This window comes from Nicotiana tabacum, chromosome 8 (genome assembly GCF_000715075.1).
Source record: "Nicotiana tabacum cultivar K326 chromosome 8, ASM71507v2, whole genome shotgun sequence".
Classification (NCBI taxonomy): Eukaryota; Viridiplantae; Streptophyta; class Magnoliopsida; order Solanales; family Solanaceae; genus Nicotiana; species Nicotiana tabacum.
The window spans coordinates 84,749,412-84,754,636 of record NC_134087.1 but is presented as its reverse complement, the minus strand read 5'-3'; the positions used below and the strand labels follow the sequence as shown (position 1 = coordinate 84,754,636).

Here is a 5,225-nt window from a genome sequence, read left to right as displayed (position 1 = left end):
TTGAAAGAAAACAGAAATTTTTTTTTCCAGAAAAATTGTGAACTAAATACTGTCTGAAACTGCATAAGAGACTAAGGTTGGCAATCGAGAGTCAACACTGGACAGCCCCTTTAAAAGAAAAGGCAGCTGGTTAGTTGTTTGGTTGGATATTGCTGATTGTCAAGCTATCTTTGTCAAGTCGGTTATCTAGTTGGGCTGTTACTATTTCATTAGGGTGTTCTGATTTCTCTGTGGGATTACTACTGTATTCTGGGCTTCTGTATGCTGCTGATTGATTCTGGTCTTATTGCTATTGAAGCTGTTGTTGGTTATTCGTCGAGTTGTTGTGATTATTGAACTGCTGTTACTATTGCATTGAATATTCTGGGTTTTTCTGCTGGTTTACTACTCCGTTCTGGGATTGTTGGCTGGTGCTCGACCACCTGTGGGTTTATCGTTGTTGAAACTGCTGTTGGTTGTTCGTGAACTAGTGGTTATACTGTTGCTGTTTGTTGCTGCTGTGCTACTACTATATTACTGCTGTCTGTTTGATTGCTGCTGATATCATTCTTCTTCTTATCGTTCTTATTGTCCAACATCCAGGTACACATTCTAATTTCACTGGTGTAATGATGAACTTGGAGCATGAATAAGAGTATAAGAAGAATTGCAGTCTGAACTTAGTGTAGTGATTTTTATCTTTTTGCTGTTTGCAGTTTAGAACATTTTGTATACCCTACATGTAAAGTTTGACCTCCAAACTGTGTAATGGAACAATTTTCAGTCTATAAGAGTTTGGTCTAGTAATTTGGTCGGTATACGTTAATCAAGAAGAAACTAGTGGTGTAGTAGTGATGTTCGGCCAACAATGGTTTCACATAGGGTCGGTTAAAAATGACAATGCAGTAATCGCGTTTGTTTCACCTTGGTTCATCAGTAGATAATGTATATTTCAAAGGCATGCTAGGTAGTTTGGATTATCGCAAAAAAGATAAAAATCGCGTAGGTCATGTTATTGGATAAATGTCGCCTAAAACATGTAGTGGTATCACCTAAGTTAGATAGGGTCAGTTTCAGTCTTTTTGCCTTTAAGTGTTAAGCGTGTATGGAATAATTAAACTGAACCTCATACGTATGCCCATCGATGAACAAGGTTGCCATATGCATGTCTACTTTTTCGATCCAATCAACTGGTTATCACATTTTGCCAGTAGGTAATTGAAAAGTACTTCCTGATTGTTTTATTCCAGAGACGGATTTAATAGAGAAAATGTAGTCATTTTAGGATATCCTTTTAAAATAAAAATGAGACGAGCCTCGCCAAATAAAATACGTAGATTGCGGGGCCCTCACAAAATGTATTGCTTTAATTATTTAGCCTTCGGGACGAGCCGTTTAGCAAATTTCACGGTTTTCCCAAAATACCAATACGTTAGTCTCTCTAGGATGCGCTTTAATAAATCTTACCTTCTTAAACTCGGGTGCACATTTATGTGACCCAAATCCAAATCTCAACAGAATCGAAATGCGTCTCTAATCGCGGGTAAATTGATTGTAACGTGGTTCGAGATGCGTGTCCATGACGTTGCAAATTCCTTTTAAAAGAAAAATAAGAATGAGATGAGCCTCGCCGAATGAAAAATACAAAATTGCGGGGCCCTCAGTAAATATTTGATTTTAAAATTTCTTAGACTTCGGGATGGACCATTTAGCAAAATTCCATGGCCCTACCCAAAGTAAATGATACGCTAGTCACTTTAGGCGCGCCTTTGATAATTTAATTTTCTTAAACTCGGGTGCACATTTATGTGACCCAAATCCAAATCTCAACCGAGTCAATATGTGTTAATAATCACGGGTACATTGATTGTGACGTGATTCGAGATATGTTTCCACGATGTTGCAATTCGTGATAAAAATAACAGTGAATGATAAAAGCGGTTAAAAGTTAAATTTTACACATAAGTCATACTTGTATAAAATCAGATAATCAAGCCGAATATGACAGTTGAGCGACCGTGCTAGAACCATGGAACTCAGGAATGCCTAACACCTTCTCCCGGGTTAACAGAATTCCTTATCCGAATTTCTGGTACGCAGACTGTAATATGGAGTCATTCTTTTCCTCGATTCGGGATTAAATTGGTGACTTGGGACACCCTAAAATCTCCCAAGTGGCGACTCTGAAATAAACAAACAAATCCCGTTTTGATTGTCCTTTAACTGGAAAAAACTCCTTGCACCCTCGCGGGGGCAGAAAAAGGAGGTGTGACACCCTTTATGTCTGCCATGGTCCAGCCAATGGCAATCTTGCTTTCCTGCAGTACCTGTAAGAGCTGTTCTACCTGCACATCTAACAAACCGGATGATATAATAACAGGCAAAGTAGAATCGGGGACTAAGAAAACGTACCTGAGGTGAGCTGGAAGCGGCTTCAGCTCCAACTTGGGTGGTTCCTCTACCGATGGCTTTGCTAGAGGTGTAGCCCTTTTTTCTAACTCAAGGGACTCGAACTGAGGTTCCCTTTTCCAGAATCCTTGGCTTCAAGTGACACGACCCACTCAGCCAACCCTTCACCATCCATTTCTTCTAAATTTGTCAAACATGTATCCAATAGATCTTTAGCAGTCAGGGTCACATCATCTTCTTGCAGGATCACATCCACTGCCTCCACTAGAGAGCAATTAGCATATTCACTGGGTCTCCTCATAGATTGCTGAACATTGAATATGACTTCTTCATCATTCAGTCTCATTTTTAATTCCCTAGTCTCACAATCGATCAGGGCTCTCCCACTGGCCAAAACTGGCCTACCTAAAATGATAGGTATCTCCTCATCTACCTGACAATCCAGAATAACAAAGTCCGCAGGGAACACGAACTTCCCCACTTGCACCAACACATCGTCAAGAATCCCAGTAGGCCTTTTTACCGTGCGGTCAGCCAGTTGCAGCAACATCGAAGTCGGTCTAGCTCTGCCAATACAGCCAGAGGTATCAAATTTATGCTGGCTCCCAAATCACATAATGCCTTTGCAAAGACGTAACTCCCAATCCTGCATGGAATAGTAAAGCTACCTGGGTCGGACATCTTTTGAGCCATCGGTCTGGTCACTACTACGCTGCAGGTCTGCGTCAGAGTCACTGTGGATAGGTCCTGAAAATCAAACTTCCGTGACATTAGGTCTTTCATCATCTTCACATAACCTGGCATCTCCCTCAAGGAATCCATTCAAGGAATATTCAGCTGAATTTGACGCAACATCTCCATGAATTTTTTGTATTGATCTTCCTTCTTTTGTTTTACCAGTCTCTGAGGGAATGGTGCAGGTATCACCCTTTGTTCACTGCTTGCTGGCTTCTCTCTGTTGGGGTTCTGTGGCACAAGAGGCACCACCTATTCTGCATCTTGTTCATTTACCTTAGCCTTACCCTTTTCATCTTGACCCTGTTCAACTACCACTTCGGTTAGATTTGTTGGTTCATATACCTCTAGTGGAATTGGAGTGGCTGGCGTAGTCTCTTTGCTGGCTTGTGCAACCTCCTGCTCTTTGTCTAAATCTCTCCTATTCCGAAGACTTACTGCCATCAGCTGATTCGGGTTTTGCTCCTTGGGGTTAATATTTGTATCCGCTGGCAATGTTCCCTGGGGGCAATTGTTTAAAGCCATAGACAACTGAACCAACTGAGTTTCAATGTTCTTTATAGCTGACTCATGTACTGCCAACTTTTCATGCATCTTACCATTTGTCCCAATGAGTTGCTCGAGCATCCCCCTGATCTCTACCATATTTTTATCTTGCTGCTGAAGAGGTGGCTGATATGTCAACTATTGCTGGTTCTATTGTGGGTAGCCCTATTGTCTCTGGTGGTATGGCACCATTTGGCCTTGAGCTTGCATGGCCCCAGGCTGAGGTATGTTGGGTCTGTATTGCTAATTTGGTACCGTTCTCCACTGTCGTCCTCCTTGTCTCTGACCCCCAAAGTTGTTAATATAATTCATATCTTCCCTTGCTCCTTGATTTTCACCTTCTCCGCTCCATGAACACACATAAGACTGATTAACACAGGGTGTACACAGTCCTCCATTTGTCGTGTCAACAATATGCACCTGTTTGGTACCCATCTCATCTATCTTCTTTGTCAAAATACTCATCTGAGTCAGGAGTGTGACCATGTTCTCTGCCTGCGAATTATTTGGGTCAAGAGGCACTGAATGCACTATGGGTGCCAGTGTTGTACCTCGAGTCATCCACCCCGAGTTCTGGGACATCTTGTCCAGAAGGACTTTGCACTCAGTGAATGTTTTACTCAAAAATGCACCTCCAGCTGAAGCATCCACATTGGCCTTTAAATTGTCAGCTAATCCCATGTAGAATCTCTGGCCCAGCATCTGGTCTGGAATGCCATGGTGAGGACACTTAACCAACATCCCTTTAAATCTTTCCCAAGTTTCTTGCAAGGTCTCAGTCGGCTGCTGCTTGTACTGCAATATTTCATCAATCTGCCTTACAGTCTTGTTGGGTGGGTAGAACTTATTCAAAAACTGATTTACTAATTCCTCCCAGGTGACAATGGAATTGACTGGGAGCGAATTCAGCCAAGTCTGAGCTTCCCTAGTCACAGAGAACGGGAACAGTAATAGCTTGATAGCTTCTGGGGTCACATTTGGCTGCCTTTGAGTCACACAAATTGACAGAAATTTTTTCAAATGTTGCTGAGGGTCTTCAATGTGTGACCCGAAAAACAATCCTTTATTCTGTAGCAGATGTAGCATGTTGTTGGTGATCTGGAATGTCTCCGCTTAAATTGCGGGCACAGCTATGGCAGTTGCCAGGTTGTCAGTTGTGGGTTGAGCCCAATCATAAAGTGCAGCTTCTGGCACAAGAGGTGCCACCACTCTAACGTTTGGGTCAGCTGGCTCATCCCTGATGTTTCCATTGACGTTCTCTACGTCACCCATGTCAAATTCAAGCTGGTGTGGTTGTTGGATCCTCCTGTTGGCTCGGTTCAATGCCCTGAATGTTTTCTCGGGGTCTGAAAGTCCTTCAAGCAGTTCTCCAGTCCTCGAAGAATTTCTAGGCATACACCTGAATTCCACAAGAGTTCAAACGTTAGAATTTCAATGAAAATTGTTTAACACCTTTGAAAATTAATTTGACCTAATAATTTTTAACACTACTTCTAAGTTGTAATAAATAACAACGTTAGCTCCCAGGCAACGACGCCAAAATTTAATAACGCCCA

At 42.1% G+C, this 5,225-nt stretch overlaps 1 non-coding gene across 1 annotated transcript; it reads left to right on the top strand.

The window, feature by feature from the left end:
- The first annotated feature begins 4,381 nt into the window (after positions 1-4,381).
- Positions 4,382-4,488, top strand: LOC142163676 (small nucleolar RNA R71). The gene has a single exon (XR_012694621.1). It is a non-coding gene; the product is annotated as a small nucleolar RNA R71 (small nucleolar RNA).
- Positions 4,489-5,225: the final 737 nt, after the last annotated feature.